The sequence below is a fragment of the Podarcis filfolensis genome, assembly GCF_964270895.1.
Source record: "Podarcis filfolensis genome assembly, chromosome: 13".
Lineage (NCBI taxonomy): Eukaryota > Metazoa > Chordata > Lepidosauria > Squamata > Lacertidae > Podarcis > Podarcis filfolensis.
In genome coordinates, this window is record NC_139615.1 from 22,426,941 (window position 1) to 22,445,253 (window position 18,313).

Consider the following 18,313-nt stretch of genomic DNA (forward strand, 5'->3'; position numbering starts at 1 on the left):
CCCCCCAAAAAAATGCTGACAGTCCGAAAGTGCTCTAACATACCAAGTGTGCACCCAGAAAAAATAAATTATTAGGATCTTAGCTCTTGTAATATAAGGCTCCTGTTTGGAAGCACTCTAGATCTCCACATTGTCTGTGTCGTCCTTTAAGTATGGCAATCAAAACTCAGCATCATATTCTAGTTTGTTCCAGTTAAGGCCTTGACAATGCTGAGTAGTCCATCCTGAAAGTTGCCACCCAGTCACATTTTGACCAGCCAAACAGCTTTTAAATACAGTGGTACCTCAGGTTACATACGCTTCAGGTTACGGACTCCGCTAACCCAGAAATAGTACCTGGGCTAAGAACTTTCTTCAGGATGAGAACAGAAATCATGCTCTGGCAGCGCGGCAACAGCAGGAGGCCCCATTAGCTAAAGTGGTGCTTCAGGTTAAGAACAATTTCAGGTTAAGAACGGACCTCCGGAACGAATTAAGTACTTAACCCGAGGTACCACTGTACACCGAGCCTTTTACATCCAATATGGCTGACTCATGCTTGCGAATGGCTGCTTGGCTTATCACATTAGTCATGTGGGCATTAACATTAGGCAACTGGGCCAGAAGGAAGGAGGACGGGGTCTTGTTTTGCTTGTTTGAAAACATCTGTGTCCCACAAATAAATATAGATTTACTTATTCCATTTATAGCCAGACTTTTCTCCAAGGAGCATGCAGAGTTCTTACCCACACCCACAATACAGAGCGACCCCGTGAGGTAGATTACAATGAGAGATAGTGCTTGTTGGCTTAAGGTCCCCCAGTGAACTTTGTAGTTGAGTGAGGATTTGAACCTGCGGGTCATAGGAACACAGGATGCCGAACCAGACCGTTGCTCCATCTAGCTCTGACTGAGAGCAGCTCTCCAGGATTGCAGGCATAGGTCTCTGCCTGCTGGGCCTGGAGGTGTTGGGGATTGAACCTGGAGCAGATGCTCTAGCACTGAGCCACAGTCCATCACTCAAAGCACCACACCTCCCTGGCTCTTGTTTTCTGTGTAGATATACTGAGGTGTAGCAGGTAGGGACCTGCTGAAGAATAGTCTCCTTTGAAACTTTTTTCTTTGGAAGGTTAATTTACACAGTACACATAAACTTGGCTTCGACACATTGAGATTATCATCACATGCCTGGGCTCCTTGCCAATGCCAGTAAAATACAGCAGTAGAAAAGGCATGATTACAGGCACGCAGTCAAGTTGTTTAGGGAAGTATGCAAACAGTTACCAAAGGCTTATGTTTTCTTTCTGGCCTGGCCACTTATTAGTGTTACCTTGCCTTCGTCCTTTAGTTGCCCAGCCTTCACAGCCACTGGCCAAGAGTAAGAGCCTCAGCCTGGCATGAGTGCAGCGGAGGAAGCTGCCGTATCTGCAGTCAGACTGCCACTCCATCTAGCTGTTGACACTTGACTGGCAGCAGCTTCCCAGGGCTCCAGATCTACCTGACATGCCAGGGGTAGAATCTGGGACCTTTCGCGTGCAGAGCACGTATTCCACTACTGGGCTATGGCACTTCCCCAAAAGCTGGTGGCGAGGTCGCCTTCAGCAGAATTAGGATGGCAGACACAGAATACCAATGGGGCAGGACTGCTGTGGTGCCAGAGCATCCCTGCTTCTTGATGCCCACCAGAAATCAAGGCCTTGCAACTGCACTAATAGGAATGGAGTTGCCGTTTAAGAATTCAGTTCATGCATCCGAAGAAGTGGGCTTGAATCTCCTAAAGCTTGCTAGTTTTTAAGGTACTGCAAGAGAAGTGAGCTTAATTTCTGAGTTATTTCAGTTGAATCCCAGCGTTGTTGACAGTAACCTGTGACATGTTGCTGCCTTGTACCACTAATTCATTATTATTTGCATTACCTGAAGATCCCATTGGCTGGGTCTTTAGTCTAGACCTGTGGCCCTCCTGATGTTGTTAGACTACAGCAGACATAGGCAAACTCAGGACTACAACTCCCATCATCCCTAGCTAACAGGAACAGTGGTCAGGGATGATGGGAATTGTAGTCTCAAAACATCTGCAGGGCCGAGTTTGCTGATGCCTGGACTACAGCTCCCATCAGCACCCGCCAGCATTGCCAGTGGCCAAGGGTGATGGGGACAGTAGTCAAGCAACATCTGGAGGGCACAGGTTCTAGACAGTTTCATTTGGCTTTGAAAAATATGTCCACATATTGCAGTGTACTTCACTTTTGACTTCCATAAATTTCCCTTTATGATTTACTGCCCAAAGCTCTGGTTTAAGTGAGGTTGGTTTGAATTCTAATCCTGTCTTCTAAATGTTTACAGTTTTATGTCACATTCAAGTGGGTGAGTAAATTCCTCCCAATCTTTCAGAAGCTCATCCATCAGTGGATATGTTGAAGGTTATTGAACTCAGGACCAGGTAACTCCTCCCAACCACACGCTGATTCATTACCTGTTTGGGTGTGGCTTTCCAACCAGCTGAGCTGCATTATAACACCTTCCAAACCGTGTTCCTTTAGTTGACACTTAAGTACATCAAGTGGAACGATGTAAACAGCTTGCTTTTCTCAAGATCTATTACATTATCCTTGCCCACACAGTTGTGGCAGACAGAAACTAGATTGGCTTTGCATAGTTGTTTTTTTTGTAATATGAAGTGCATTTCCTGATGAAGATTTCTATGCATTTACCAGCTGCATGGTGGTAAGGAATTCAACAAGTGCTGTTTTCCTAAGAAAAATCTGAATCTGTTGAACTTCTCAGTGCCAGGCAGGTATTAAAACCACCAAAAGGAAAAGAGGCAGTAACCCCCTTGCCAAAAGCAAATTAATGCTTGAGTTTAGGGCAAAGGTTTTCTCTCACTGTCTATCCTGACGTGTTTAATTGCTAGGAAGAGGAGCCTGTACTTGCTTTCTCTCTTGCTCTGGTTTTCTCATGCCCTACAATTCTTAAATGAGCAATGTTGGGCAACTGGATTTTGCATTGCAGGGGGGTTGGACTAGATGACCCTCGTGGTCTTCCAACTCTGCAGTTCTGTGATTCTATGATTAAACCATAGCCATATACTTCAGTTTAAAGCTGTTCAACGATCAAAGTTCTGCTCTTCCCCCAAAATTCTGCAGACAATAGTTTTGTGAGAATACAGATAGGTTGTGAGTTCCCTAGCTGAGAGCCAGTGACTATGAAATTAGTTTAAATTTGGGCTCATTCACACAGTCTTTGGAGCCTGTAGTAGCAGTGTTTTTATAGTCAGTGGCTGACTCAACCTCTATGTTCTCTCTGCCGCTCTCTTAATGCCATTAGCTTACCTGCTGTGATGCCACAGAGAGTCTGCAAAAACTTTGAATTGGGAAACAAGGCTTTAGAATTTGAAAGCTAAGGTCCACAAGCATCTTTTGTTAAGCTATACTGCTTGAGTACTGCTTAGCTGTCAGAGGTTCTCCAAGCACACGTTATTGGTATAAATTACATACTATACAGTAACAGGTAAGACACACAAGACATTTGCCACTTGGGGAATATGGTAAGGTCTCACAAACAATATCGCTAAGTGAGTATCTGGTTTGGCCTGGAAGAGCCTAATCAAGGCCCAGCTCTGCTGCTGAATCTGGTGTAGGACCTTTGGAAAGTTCCAGACTCTCAGCCTTATTCCCCATGTTTGTAAATTGGGAAAACGGAGAGCAACTTACATACACGCATCATTTTTATTTGTATAATTAAAATCGTGCTCAAGGTGGCTTACAACATAAAAAAATACATAACAAATGTAACAAAAGTAGTCACAAACAATAGACAAAATATCAAAAAGGGAAAAACCAAACTGAACAATTTCCACATAAATCGTAAGTTCTAAAATAAAGGTACAAAAATTTAATATCAATAACAGCAAACAAAAAACAAAACACATGTCAAAGAAACAACATAAACAATACTCCAGCCCAACACCTACCTCTGCATTGTAATTCATTGCTTTTAGCACCCATATTACAGACTGGGCTGAGAAGAGTAATATATGGTCTGAATATACACAATGCTCCCACCTAGCTGAAGCTGGGCCTGGTCAATGCCTCAGAACCACATGTAAGCTGCTTTGATGGAAGAAATACAGCAAATAAAGACAACAAAACACAACACCCCTGCAGTGCAGTTCACTACTATAACCCTGCTGAACGTTAGAAGACTATGTTGAAATATAGTAGCTTTTATAAGCCCTGCAATGTGATTTTTCAGGCTAGAGGAGGGGTTACTTCAATTGCACCCTCAAATATCCTCCCCAGCAACCCAGCAGTCAGTTACATGGAGACTCCATAGACTTGCATACAGAGCGATTGCACCTGGGCGTATTTCCAAAAAAGGTACCTCAAGTAAGACTCCAAGTTAGAGCGGGAATGCTATTGCATATACTATTATTTTTCAAATCCCTCAGCCTCCGGGTGTGGTAACATACACACATCAGGGATATGCCACAACATTTTGTTGCAGGGCCCTGCTGGTATGGCTGTTCCTCCATCAAACCCTCGTTATGTATAAACAGGTTGTTCCATATGGTCAGCTGCCCGCTTTTAAAACGATTTAACTCTGACACTGATAATAAGCAAATAAATACACAACAATATTTGTAACCGTGCGACCTGAATCTTGCAGGAGGCTGGCAGCTTATGAGATTGGTACAGTTGGCAAGCCCCTCTGGCTTAGTGGTGAGTGACTCCATGACCCCGAGTTGGGCAGCAGGAGTTAATTCCTCCCTCGTGCAAAACCGGATGTTTCGAGCGAGGGAGGATTTCATCCACCTCTGGCAAACGCTCCCACCTGGGCTTAAAAGTCTGGCAGGCACAGGAGGAAGCTGGTGAAGGTACTAAGCAACCACTGTGTGCATGCATGCACGTACACACACACAACACAACCCTTCCCACCCCACGCCATCCGCCCGTTCCCAAATCAGAGCAAGGTGAGCACTCCAAGGGGCTCCCCCATCAGCTTTGATCCTGGGGCGGCCTGAGGGTGCAAGAGGAGTGGAATAGATCCGGCTCTGGTCTGCTGTTCCTGGCTGCTTGCCACTTGGTGCCAACACGTTTCCAGGCTCAAAGCCAGTTCCTTTTGGACTCATACACCACCACCCCCTTCCCCAAATTGCCATGGAAACCATCCCCACAGCGAGGCCTATCCAGATTCCCTTCCTCATCCACCCTTTCGAAAGGTTCTCTCTCTCCCCCACCCCACCCCCGCATGAGAGGCCTTCCCTCAGCGGAGGACCCCCTTGATAAGTCGCTGGAAAGCCCCAGGGCCAGACCTAAGCTGAAAAGAATAGGATAAGGGGGCTGCTGTTTGTCGAGCCTGCCAGCCCCACGCCTTGGCAGGCCAGCCCTGGCGCACAATAGGGCATTGAGAAGTCTTTTCGCTCGCTCTCCTGCGCACACACACACCCCTTCATAGCGCTTGGCATCAGATCTTTTGTTCTCTTCACTGGGAAAAGTCGCCTTACCCAGAGGCCTGGCTCGGTGACCAGCCAAAGCCTCACACGGGTGGGAGGAAGTCGGGAACGGAGGATCTTTGCAAGGGCAGCTGCTAACTGTTCTCTCCGTTGAGAGCCGGCCCTTGCCTTGCTGTGCCTGTTGAGAGGGGTTCAAAAGAAGAAGCTCAACAGGTGAAGTTTTCCTCAAGAATACACCTGTTGAATTGCTACCTCTTAAGGGCTTGGCTGTTCAAGGCACAGATTTGCCTCCTCACCCCCCCCCCCGCCCAAAGCATTACTCCTCAAAGAGATCCTTCCCGTGCCCAGCAAAAACAGAGGATCTCATAAGGGTGCAGGCATAGGCAAACTCGGTCCTCCAGATGTTTTGGGACTACAATTCCCATCATCCCTGACCACTGGTCCTGTTAGCTAGGGATGATGGGAGTTGTAGTCCCAAAACATCCGGAGGGCCGAGTTTGCCTATGCTTGGGTTAGGGGAAAGGCCTCCACTGCATAAGGCAAGATATTATCAAGCGTGCTCTCTGTTAAATATTTGGATCTAGAATATCCCTTGGGGCACTCCGCTTCTTCAACATATTTTCACTCAAGGAAGCATGTCTGTTGTGGACGGAACACCAAGAGAGCAAGAATTATGTATAAATAAGCACATTCCTGTACTCTGTGTTAGATTACAGCTACCACTTGCCGGGTCTGTGCTTCCAGTTATTAATAAAGATTAGAATTCACCTATGCAGGAGTTAATTGCCAAAGTTTGAAAGAGCTGCTTTCTATCCCTCTTTCACTATTAAAGAGTGCTTAAAAGGTATTCAGGAGTGGTTCATTGGGACGGGATCTTAAAATCACTTGACACAGAGTCCTGGCTCCCAGACAGTTTCACTCTTCAAATAATTAACGGGCATCTTGTAAATGCTTGTTGAGAACAGGGCACATCAGCTGCTGCATCTTATTCCCACCCCCTGGCAAAAGCTCCTCTTTCCTTCGCAATTGTTAAAAGCGTAGGAGCGCTGCTCTCCTTTGCGTCGGACTCGCCCAGGTTTAAATGGAGCTCAGGAGTGCCAAAGACCTCGACCCTCCGCTGGGAATAGGGAGAAATTAAACTTAGTTCACATTTAAAGGAGGACCTCCTACCTCATTCTCTCTCTTCCCCAAGGAACGCATGAACACAAGAACAGCCATACACTTCTCCAAGTTTTGCAGTGCCTGCTAGTAATGTATACCAAAAAGGCATAGACCAGCTAGGACGAAGCGTGCATAAAAATGAATAGATTGGTGAAATCAACATATCAAAAATGCATTCGATTGGGGGAAACTGCTCTGCAATAATGTGTATAATAGGCAAAATTGCATCCCAACATAATAACAACAACAATGATTTTATTATTTATACCCTTCCCATTTGGCTGGGTTTCCCCAGCCACTCTGTGTATATTAAGAAATTATTATATTAGGATAAAAATTCATAGTAAAATGCTAGTGAATTTTATGAGGAATTAAAAAAACAACCAACCTGATGTGGGAACGTGGGAGCACTGAACTTAAAGATTGCAAAAATGAAAAACTGCGAGACATCGAAATTGGCAGATTTGCCCATCGCTGCCCTTCATTTTCTTCACTAAACCTTGTAGGCTAATGGACCTCAGTTATTTACTTATTTCATAAAATTTATACACCGCTTGGCTGTAAAAAGAGTCAAAGTGGCTTACGAAAGATAAAAGAGTAAAATCAAGAAAAATGGACAACCCTAGTTAGACATGCCCATTAATTTAAATGGGTCTCTTCTGATTATGCCTCACACTGAAATACAACCCAATGGGGCTTGATAGGAGGAGGATTTCCCACCCTTGCAATAGGTTCTTACTTTCCAGACTGCAGATGCTAAAATAATAAGCCCGTTATTTAATCTGGAGCAATTTACTGTCACCTGTTGCCATATTCAAACCACACACCCCTTTGTGGATATACGACCCTCACTTTATAGGAACACAGTGGAAGGGTTGGGGAAGAATACACCCACAGCAAAGTGATTAAGAGGAGCCGAAATCTAATCCATGTCCAGTATCTTGGTGTTACACTGTGTACCCCTTGTCTGCCAAACCACCCACCATGATGCATAGCTAAGCCCAATGTTACCAATCCAAGCTTGGAATAGATCCCTGGAGTCCACACACACATACACACAAAAACACCTGCACTACCCACTAGGTCACACTCTCCCATCCCAGGGAATTCAAGGGATGAATTTCCCATCTTTCCTTCCGTTGACCCCACTTCCTCCTGTTTCATCCAAGTGCCCAGGGGAGTTTCAAGCATCTCACTGCCTCCCACTCTTCCTCCAATAAAAATGCCCCTTTTTATGCCTTGGGAACAGATGGGCCCATGTAGACTAGAGGAGGGATTAGCTCTGCCCATTGCCCCGCGTGGGGGGTTATGTGTGTTTGGGGCCCCATTTTAAAGGGCTGGTGTCTCCCACGCCCCATGCCTGCTCTGGTGTCTCTTTAAATCAATCCTTGTTTGCCTCACATGCTCTGCCAAGTGTCCTATTTTTAGAGACGCTCCTTGTCTCCGATCCGACCCCCCTCGACTTGTTTTGCAGCTTCCCCTGCCAGCCTCTCTGAGCCTGAGCCAAGGGGGTGGGAGAGGCCAGTGCCAACCGCATTACCCACCTTAACGCTGCCCCCTCTGTCTCCATGTCTCTGCATCCCACCCTCCACGTGTCCCTGCCACACTGGCCAACTGCCAGGAAGTCCACCTCGAGGGCTGGATCTATTGCACACACAGCCCGTTCCCCAGATAGCCCTTGGCTGCTCCCTCTTTTCCAAATGTAGCCCAAGCTACTCACTCTTTACTAAGGCTTGCATGCCCCGCTTCCTTTCAAATCCGCCAGGGAGGAGGTTCCACCACAAACCATGTATTGTTGTGTGTCCTGTAGAAACCAGAGGCCTTCTCTTTTCTTCGGGTGCTCCCCTTTGGAGCTAAAGAGCAAGAGGAGGAGGAGGAGGAGAAAAGAGCAGAGTCCAGCTGAGGCGGGCTTCTGCTGCATTGCAGGCCAGGAACAAAATGTCCCAGAAGCGAGTCCAAGAAGAGAAAAAAGTGGGGTGGAAGGGTGCGAGGAAGAGAGAAAGAAGAGCGAGGAATTCTCTCCGAAGTCTAGGTTAGTGTTTCCGAAAAGAGACACGAAGGTCCAGATTCCAACTCCAAAATCGGATGTTGACAATGCCTACTACTAGGCTTATCAGACACATGGCCAAGGATTTATTCCCCGCTGTCTGGATGATGCCATTTGGGTTTTCTAACTCAAGTGCCAAAATATCTAGATGACCTCTAGTCCAGCGTTCAAATTGCAGAAGGGATGGAGGGGTATTTTTGTGGTAGCCCCCCTTAGCGACACTTCTGTAAAACTATGGGAGTGCTTGATTCAGATAAAATTAAAGGGAAATCAAAGGGTGGGCCTTGTGGATTTTATCAAGACCAGCTTCCCCACCACCAATAATTCCAGCCCTGCTCCCATTGCTAGGGGTGTTCATTTGCAAACCAGCTTTTGTTTAAGGGCTTGACATGTTTTATATTGTTTTTTAGGTCTCATCTCATCCCATGGTATTTTATATGAATGTGTCATTTACAAATATTCAAATAAATAAAAATAAACATCCACTTCCTTCAGAAAAAAAATCCAAATATTGTGTGCGTTCACACCTCTCAGAATTATTCAGTGATGGACAGGGAGACATGAGGGTCACCTGCGTTTATACTTTGTTACTGAGTGAGCACTGAGCAACCAGTCATGGCAATTCAGCAGCACAGCGCAGATTGTGTGAACTGCCTACACTGAAAAGTGTTTGGTTCAAAGAGTGTCTGGTGTAGGCAACCTCTTTCTGTAATGGAGAGATGATGAAGGCTTATTAATTAGGAATTTTTACATTGACTACTTCAGCTCATAGCGACTTACGGTGAAGAAAAATCTTCCTTAAAAATTATAGCACAAAATAAAACTTCAGAAGAATGATAATAAGCACAAACTCCCTGGCTTAACAACCAAGTTCCAACCCACCATGGCTTACTGGCTCAGTGTAGTAATTCACAAACTGCGTGCCATGAAACAACTGCCACAGTGATAATTATTAAATAACGAGGGACTTTTTATGAGCCTGAAACACCCATTCACAGGGGAGGCTGCCCGCTGTCTCTCTGTATGATTTACTGCTCTGGCCTTGCCTTCTTTAAATCAGCGTCTCATGGAAAGGAGTCAGGGCTGGAACAATAAATTCTGCTGCACCTCTGCATCGGAAGGTGTACTCCCTTGTGGACAGATGCAACAAAATTAGAGGAAGCTGCCTGCTGCGTCTCTGTGTAACACAGTGCTCTGAGCCTTCCAATCAGAAAACTTGCTCAGAAAAGTGACTGATACAGAATCACAGGGATGCCCTCCGTTACAAGTAGTTCACTCTCCCTCTTAAAAACCAAACTTTTCTCAGGTACAAGAGTGGAATGTGCTTATTTCAATTCAGGTAGAAAAGTGTTCTCCTCAGCTCTCAGGAAATTGCTGGCTTGCTAAAAAGCCTGCTGAAAGGTATAAAGCCTTGCATTGTTTTCTGAGGAACAACAGTGAAGAGTATTTGCTCACCTCAGGAGGAAGTGAATTCCATGAGGCCACTACTGTGATGTTCCAGTCCTCACTTCTTTCAGCGATGGGGCCTTCTGTTTGGTGGGGATACGGGCAAGAGAAAAAGAATGGGACCACATCCCAGGTGTTTTCCTAGCAGATACTGCATCCCTCAAGTGTCAAACAGCTTTATGTGAACTTGCCCAGTGCCAGATATCCGTATTTGTGTGTTTCTAGATGCTTTGGTGCCAGAGGCAGGAAGCCCCCAAGATGGTAAAAATCTAAACTAAATAACTAACAATTCCCTGCCCTTTTATGGTACCCAGAACTCTGCTGCTAAAGTCAGGCTGTCTTGTCCCAGTGTCTGGTGTCCTCTGAGGCTGAGATCTGCATTGTTCCATAAACCTGGAATGCTGACTGAAAGGAATATGAGGCTGAATCATTTGAATTCTAAACTTTTAAATACGTAATTTGCACCGTGACGCCACTGCTACCAATCCTCAAAATGCTTCAAATGGGTTTTTAATATGGTTGCTTCATTGGACTTTTGTTCATGTCATCTTGATCTCTCTTTTGTGGTAATAAACCTTGCAAATAAAAAAAAATGAAAAAATGAGGTATACGTTTGTTTTGTCTCGCTTTAAAAAGAATTTGCCACAGATGATACACTCTTTGTGCTAAGTTCCCGATGCGAGTGACGCTGAGGCTCCACAGCTGCCCTCAAAAACCTACTGCCTGAAATCTCAGATATGTGGTGGCAGGGGTGAAGAGGAAGATGGTCCTAGTTACTCACTAGTGAAGGGAAAGCACTTTTCGCATGCTCAGGGATAATGCATATACCTATGAAATCATGTAGGCCAGGCCTGATCCCATGCTACAGTCAAGTGACATGATTTGGGGCTAAACTCCACTGGACTTTAAATGTGTCTTTGCAACAGTGGCCTTTGACACCATCGACCATAACATCCTGGCTGGGTGTTCATCAGTATGCGAATGATACCCAGCTCTACCTCTCTTTCAAATCAGAACCAGTGAAGGCGGTGAAGGTCCTGTGTGAGTGCCTGGAGGAGGTTGCAGGATGGATGGCGGCTAACGGATTGAAGTTTAATCCTGACAAGACAGAAGTACTGTTTTGGGGGGTGGGGGTGGGGGACTCCCTGGTCCTGAATGGGACAACTGTGCCCCTGAAAGACCAGGTGCGCAGCCTGGGAGTCATTTTGGACTCACAGCTGTCCATGGAGGCGCAGGTCAATTCTGTCTCCAGGGCAGCTGTCTACCAGCTCCATCTGGTACACAGGCTGAGACCCTACCTGCCTGCAGACTGTCTCGCCAGAGTGGTGCATGCTCCAGTTATCTCCTGCTTGGACTACTGTAACATGCTCTATGTGGGGCTACCTTTGAAGGTGACCCGGAAACTACAACTAATCCAGAAAGCGGCAGCCAGACTGGTGACTGGGAGCAGCCACCAAGACCAAGATCTTGAAAGACGTACATTGGCTCCCAGTACATTTCTGAGCACAATTCAAAGTGTTGGTGCTGACCTTTAAAGCCCTAAACAGCCTTGGCCTGAAGGAGCATCTCCACTCACATCGTTCAGCCCGGACACTGAGGTCTAGCACTGAGGGCCTTCTGCCGGTTCCCTCAATGCGAGAAGCCAAGTTACAGGGAACCAGGCAGAGGGCTTTCTCGGTAGTGGCACCCGACCTGTGAAACACCCTCCCATCAGATGTCAAAGAAATAAACAACTATCTGACGTTTAGAAGACATCTGAAGGCAGCCCTGTTTAGGGAAGTTTTTAATGATTGATGTTTTAATGTATTTTTAATCTTTTGTTGGAAGCTGCCCAGAGTGGCTGGGGAAACCCAGCCAGGTGGGTAGGAGTATAAATACAGTGGTACCTCTGGTTACGAACTTAATTCGTTCCGGAGGTCCGTTCTTAACCTGAAACCGTTCTTTACCTGAGGTACCACTTTAGCTGCCGCTGCATGATTTCTGTTCTCATTCTGAGGTAAAGTTCTTAACCCGAGGTACTACTTCCAGGTTAGCGGAGTCTGTAACCCGAAGTGTTTGTAACCTGAGTTACCACTGTAATAACAACTTCTTCTTCTTCTTCTTCTTCTTCTTCTTATTATTATTATTATTATTATTATGCCTTTAAGGTTTGTTAAAACGGCAAATTGTATCAGCTCTGTGCACATGAGAATTACCTGGATCAGAGCTGGCATACGAGAAAGCAAATTTGACACTTTCCTTCCCTGCTAACACAACCCTGAAGAAAACCCATCCTCTGAAGGATCACCAAGGCAGCTTTGAGACAACCTGTGTATTGAGAATTCACCCTATGTTTGCAGGGAGATTAGATGACATGTTGGCTATCCATCCTGTATGTGGGGAGAGTGGATGACATTCTGTCAAAACAAGTGCGATCTCACACTTTCTTTTTTGTTGTTTTCCTTATTGCAAAGAAGCCTGATCTATGGGGGAAGTGACTTTGTTGCGCAGGAGTCCCAAATAAACTGTAACAGCACAACCTGAATTTGCCGGTATAGGATGGAATTCCACCCGAAAGCAGTGACTATCTGGAAGCGCCCCAAAGCCAATATCAATGAATTGGAGGATTTGCCCCACTAATACCACCAAAAGGGGCTTCCAGTCACTATTTTCAAATGGTATCCCATCTCATCCCAGCAAGCTGCCCAATTCTCGCTAATTTGGGGCTCATGTGAAACTAACTCATTTCTCCCAAACAACTGACTTTTTTTGCAGAACGGAAGGGAAAATGCCCTGGAAAGTGTGGTGCAACACTTTGCTCGATGATGCAAGGCTGCCTAATCTCTCCTAAAACAAATCAGGATGAAGGCTCATTAAAGAGGTTGTCTGGAAGCGACCCAAAGCAAGTATCAACTTTGGAATAGGGGTGTTGCTCTAGACCACAGCAGGGGAGCCACTGGGTTCGGACACTGGCAGGAAGGGGAGAGAGAACGGGGGGTTGGCACCCTCTGTCTTCTGAAGGTGTTAAAGGGTTAAAGGCCCTCCACCATGCCTGCTCCGATTCCATTAATCTGAGTCGCTCTCCAGTTGATGTTATTTGCACTAGATAGATAGATGATAGATTAGATAGATAGATGATAGATAGATGATAGATAGATATAGATAGATAGATAGATAGATAGATAGATAGATAGATAGATAGATAGATAGATGATAGATAGATAGATAGAGATGATAGATAGATAGATAGATAGATAGATAGATAGATAGATGATAGATGATAGATGATAGATAGATAGATAGATAGATAGATAGATAGATAGATAGATAGATAGATAGATATAGATAGATGATAGACAGACATATATGAGAGAACCCTGCATTTTGGATGCCCTGAAGCATTTAACTTCACACTGGAGTCACATCCATACCACACATTTAAAGCAAATGGCTTCTCCAAAAAAAACCTGAGAACTGTAGTTTACCCCTCACAGAGCTACAATATCCAGGCACCCTTAACAAAGCCCAGTTCACAAGATTCTTTGGGGAAAGTCATGGGCTTTAAATGTCTGCTGTGGCTACAGTGTGGACCTCAATTCATATTTCAACTCCACATTGATAGCAAGTTGGGGTGGTATGGGTTAGGGGCTCAATACCAACAGTCAAATATTGGCATTCTTAGGTTGCCAAGCAAAGTATTTCAGCAGGGAAATAGAAAAGTTTGTAAGGGGTGCTGGATGTCGGGTTGCACCAACGCCGGAGAGTTAGTAGCAGCTATGTATAGCAGTGCTCTCGCTCTTTCTCTCTCTCTCTCTCTCTCTCTCTCTCTCTCTCTCTCTCTCTCTCTCTCTCTCTGTGTGTGTGTGTGTGTCTTGTGATCCTTCACTAGGATTAGTCCAGGATGCAAGCAGTACAGGGCCCAACTGGTTTGACCAGCTAGACTTGCCCAAAGAATGTGCCAGGCAAAACAGTCCCACCCAGCCCTGCCAGAAAAAGCAACATTTAAGTGCGTGGGTTAGGAACAGGACGCAGCCACTAGTTGTGAACTGAGAAAAGTTAGGAAGCTGGGAGAGAAGCAGCTCTCTGACACTCAGGGCTGCGGAGAAGATGTTATCCTTCGAGACACAGTCACAAAGAGTTCGCTCTGTGTGCTGCTTTACGTGGGCATGAGAGAGGCATAGCGCCTCTCTTATCGTAACAACCGTGCACAGCCGTGCTGTAGTGGCAGCAACCTACTGGGGTGGTAAAAGATTCCAGCATCCTATTGTTTTCACTGCGTTTGCAGGAGTGCAAAAACTGGGGCAGATGTCATCTAGCACCTGATAGATGACAATAAAGTGGGGCTCTATTAAGAGCAGTGACACGGATCACTGGGGAGACCCTGGCTATGGGCTTGGGTGTTTTATCCTAGGGCAGGATTGTGGAAAATGTTAGTACAAGGCCAAATAATAGTTTTCATTTGCTATTATTTGTTATACCACCCTTCCAACAGACACTCAAGGCAGTATGTGCAGTCCTGCCCCCATCTTCTGTCCTTACAATAGTCCTGTGAGCAAGGTTAAATTGAAAGACAGTGACTGGCCCAAGGCCCACCTGTAAGCTTTGCGAAACAACAAGGAATTTCCTTCATAATATTTATTTATGGTATTTACATCCTGCTACTCAAGGTAGTTGTGTGTGTGTGTGTGTGTGTGTACACACACACACACACACACACACACACACACTCAAGGAATACTCAAGGCGGAGACAAATAGATAGAGACAGACAGACACACACACATACAAGACTAGTTTTGTATATATAACACATACAAAACTACAGTTCAAAAGCAACAGCAACAAATCCATAGCAGTAATAAAACAGCACTAAAACAGAGGCTCTAATTTATAAAATAGAACAACCTCAAAAAGAGTCCCACTAAGCATCAAGAAAAGAAGGGTCCAAACAAACCTCCTTTGGAAAGCCAAAGGGATGGGTCTCCCCAGAGAACTGCCTCCCTGCCCAGGATATTCTGGGCCTTGGCTTTTCAGTTCTCTCCCTCAATCTCTGCCTCCTTCCCTAATTTGCAACAGAAAAGAGGAACGAAAAATACAAGCTAATGTTAATAATTTTAAAAAGAGGGAGTCCTTTGCCAGCTGATGTGGAAAATAAGAATATCCCATCAATTTAAACGTATACATTAATATATGCAGTCCAAACAGGTGCCTAAATGAAACTGGGGTGATTGTAAGAAAGGGCGGTGAGATCTTCAAACCACCGGGTGATAGATGATGGGTGTTCATCCTTCCGAATAGCTGGTCCATCCATCCACTGCTTGGATGCAGCTTTTGCCTGCACTGCAACATTGTCCCTAAAATGCAGGTCTTTTCCCCACAGAGCTGAATGGAGCCCATAGATTTATGTGGTGCAAAATAAAGGAGACCCTTTGAGATGTGACTCCTTTGAGATGTGAACTGAACCTACTCCATGCCTTTGGTGACTCCAGACATTAAAAATCAAGGCTGCATCCCAGGTTCTGTGTTTTGAGCATGCCTTTTTGCAACCAAATGCTGGGAACTGTCCCCCCCTCCCCGGTAAGGTTAGTCAATCTGGCTCAGAAACAGGCTTAACCTCAAAATTATTGCAACAGAACTAACCAAGGTAGATAAGGGGAAAGATACAGGCACCCTGCTACACAGTTGCTCATTTTAAAAAAAAAATAAAACAAACCTGCTCCTATCTCCCAGTATTCTGGCCTGTGAATGTAACTACACTGGTGTAATTAACAATAATAATAATTTATTATTTATTATTTATACCCCGCCCATCTGGCTGGATTTCCCCAACCACTCTGGGCGGCTTCCAACTGAAGATTAAAAACAATACAGCATCAGACATTTAAAACTTCCCTAAAGAGGGCTGCCTTCAGTTGTCTTTTAAAAGTAAAATAGTTGTTTATTGCCTTGACATCTGCTGGGAGGGCGTTCCACAGGGCAGGAGCCACTACCAAGAAGGCCCTCTGCCTGGTTCCCTGTAACCTTACTTCTCGCAATGAGGGAACCGCCAGAAGGCCCTTGGCGCTGGATCTCAGCTGAACGATGGGGGTGGAGATGCTCCTACAGGTATACAGGACCTTGGCACTTTTTTAAAAAAAAGAGGGGGACCCTCTGTAAAATTATTGGTCTATCAAGCTGAACAATTTCTGCACTGACTAGCAAGGGATCTCCAAGATTCCAGACAGGGACATTCCCAGCCCTAAATGGAAAAGCCGGGGTTGAACCTGAGATCTTCTACATTCATAGCAGATGTTCTACCTCTGAGCTAATATCCTTCCCCATGAAACAGGAGAGTTTGCCTGAGAACCCCTTTGCATCTAACAGTAAGCAAAACCATGGTTTATTATTAATAATAATTTGATTATTTCGTGCAAACAATGCACAGCTTACACCAGTGGTTTAACTTGGATAAAGGCAGCTTCCTAAATTCCTGTATTTGCTTTCAAAAATTAAAATGTATACTCTCCTGCTTTGAAAGGCTTTCGTCTTCCCAGTTATAGACATGGGTGCAGTGAGGAATTTTTTTTTTGGGGGGGAGGCTTTTGTTAGTGGGGCAGAACCTCAGATTTGCATTGATTTTGATTTGATTGCCCCCCCAGCTATGTCCATGGTTATGGATGCTGTTGGATATATGGCTTGGGGGTGAACCCAGCAGGGTGGGGGAAGACCAACTGAATTTGGCAAGATGGTTGCTTTAAGACGCAGTTAAGTAATTTTAGGCTCTGGGTGTTGATGGTCTTATGGAGAAGAGTTCTATAGATCATAATGTATATTACTTCAACCCACTTCAACATGTGCAAAACAAGCTCTGTTGCATTTGCCTCCCCCCCCCTTTTCAAAAGAAAAATTAAACACAGGTGTATTTTTCCCAAATGTTGAAACAGAACAACATTTCATTTCAGATCCATCTCTGACACCAACATCAGAATCCTAAAATGCTCAGGCTCAACATTTGGTGAACTTCCAAGAGGAAGAGAGTTTTAGAGCTGGGAATCGACCACCATGAAATCGCTGTTTGTTTGAAGGCACGTGTGGATTTTAAAGCTTCAAAATCCCTCACTGGGAGTCAGTCGTGGAACTTACCTCTGAATAAACATGCATTGCAAAGAGGGATTTTTCTTGTCTCATCTGACTGCAAGTTTTGATGGGCAGATTGAAGCTGCAGACCAGAGAGACATGCTTGGCAGCATTCAGCGAGTTGATGGTTAAGTTGAAATCTGACTCTGGATCTTTTATGTTGACCCAGGTTCATCATAGGGGGGGATAATTGGTACCCTGTAGTTAACTTTAAAAAAGCAAGAGGAGGAAGAAGAGTTATACCAAGACGCCAAGCGTGCTAGGAATTCAAACCTTCTCTCCTGGAACCCTTTTTCTTTGAGAGCACGTAAGAGCATGTGCAGAGTGTTTCCTGAAACCTAGAGAGGAATCCTGGGCAGCCCCCCCCCCCCCGCAAACAACATATATCTGACAAATGCAGGGGGTGCTACTTCAATATAGATTTTGAAGAATCACCTATTTTAAAGATCAAGCGCTGCCTGCTACCTAATCCCAAGGTGTGTGAAGATGGGCTCCGGTTGCTAACAGCTGAGCGGAAATGCATTTTGCACATGCTCGGCGGTGCCGCCTCTTCCACGTTTTCCGGGGCTCCCATTCCAAAATAGCTGCTTCTTCTGTGCCTGAGATGAGCCTGGCGCTTAACTGGAGCTCTGTAATCCTCGCTGAGATTACTGCAAGGGGAGACGGGATCGGTTGTGCGACTGAGCGATTATTATTTTATTTCATTATTAGTTCCGGATTAACTACTACAGGTTTTGTTTTGGCTGTTCGCTGCTTTCGGGAACGCCCCCTAGGGCTGGCCATAGGTTGCGGTGGGGGGGGGGGGGAATTCGAGGACCTTTGCCCTGTAGGGGGCGCAGGGTCTCCGCTCCCCACACATTGTTTCGCCCCATTTTGCATTTGCACGTACATTTTTTTTAAAAAAGTATACTGCGCTCGAACCGAATCTGGATGTCAGCGGGGAGGGAGGTGCTCGGGTCACCCCGAGAGGAGAGGGGGGTCTTTCTCTGCCTTTGTAGGGGTCCCCCTTTGTTACCAAGGATCTGGGGAAAGATGGTTGCCGGTCTCTCCTCCCCCTCCTTCTTCCCCTCCCCTGATTTCCTCCCCCCACCCCCTTTCCCTTCCTTGTTGGCAATCTGGATTGGCAGAGGCGGA

General features: G+C 45.5%; 1 long non-coding RNA gene across 2 annotated transcripts; it reads right to left on the reverse strand.

Annotated features, from left to right (window-relative positions):
* Positions 1–2,056: 2,056 nt before the first annotated feature.
* On the reverse strand, positions 2,057–18,292 carry LOC310746604. 2 transcript variants are annotated; one of them, XR_014540762.1, is made up of 5 exons: positions 17,615–18,292; positions 17,186–17,387; positions 15,018–15,125; positions 6,981–10,660; positions 2,057–5,609 (listed from the first exon to the last, which is right to left on the reverse strand). It is a non-coding gene; the product is annotated as an uncharacterized lncRNA (long non-coding RNA). The 2 variants fall into 2 exon arrangements; XR_014540763.1 differs by having other exon boundaries at positions 6,981–10,168; positions 17,186–18,292.
* Between the last annotated feature and the right edge of the window lie 21 nt (positions 18,293–18,313).